This window comes from Chaetomium globosum, genomic scaffold (genome assembly GCF_000143365.1).
Source record: "Chaetomium globosum CBS 148.51 scaffold_5 genomic scaffold, whole genome shotgun sequence".
Taxonomy (NCBI): Eukaryota; Fungi; Ascomycota; class Sordariomycetes; order Sordariales; family Chaetomiaceae; genus Chaetomium; species Chaetomium globosum.
In genome coordinates, this window is record NT_165980.1 from 4,601,169 (window position 1) to 4,602,146 (window position 978).

Sequence of the window (978 nt, forward strand, 5' to 3'; positions counted from 1 at the left end):
CCATCCCCCATGTCTTATGCCACGATCCTCGACAGGGCATAGCTCTGGGTCCTCAGCTTCTTCTCCACCGCCACCAGGTGGGCCTTCCAGTTGAGTTTCCAGTTCAACCAGACTCCCAGGAACCTGGCAGACCCTTCTGGTTTAACGGGGCTGGTGCCTCCCCCTGGGTTGGCAAGGTTTACTTGTTCGGTCCACTGCCGTCGCCCTTTGTTGAAATGGATCAGTTCGCTCTTTTCGCGGGGCGAACTTCATCCCCCCAGACTGTCCGCCCATCGTATACACGTTTCCCACGCCGCCTCTAGTTGCCGAGACATGAGGCTTCGGGGTTTCGACCAAATACTAGAAGGTTGGTGTCATCCGCAAACCCTGTTATAGCCAAGTGAGGGTGCTCGTCTTTTAGCTGCCTGTATAATGAGGAAATGTAGAGGATGAAGAGAACAGGGGAAAGGGGTGAGCCTTGGGGGACCCCTGCCCGAATTGCCGTCGGACGCCGCCGTCTTGCCGTCGAAAAGAAGGGTGGCCTCTCGACCCGGGGTCAACCAATCTCTCGTCCAGAGGACCAGCCACCTCGGGAAGCCCATTTCTCGCAAAGTTGCTAGCAGTCGGGTATGGTTGACCGTGTCAAAGGCTCCTGAGATGTCCAGTTGCAATAGGGATGCCGCACCCTTCTGTCTCCACGCCTCCTGGACCTGGGCTACTACTAGCCGGACAGCCAGCTCTGTAGAGCGGTGTGCCCTGTTCCCCATTTGTTCATCTTCTTCTCAATATTATCAAGTACCAACCTGGTGTCCTGGTCCCGTCCATGATGCAGCTGACTACAATCTGGTTTTGGTATCCCTATTTCTTTCCGCGTCTTCATAAAAATGACACAGAATTTGGCCCGTTACTTCCGTTACTTCTCCTTTGTTAAGTCTAGAACGACAGACAGGCCAGAATGAGCCCATCGGGTTTACAATTTTATCTAGCTTGTACCCAACT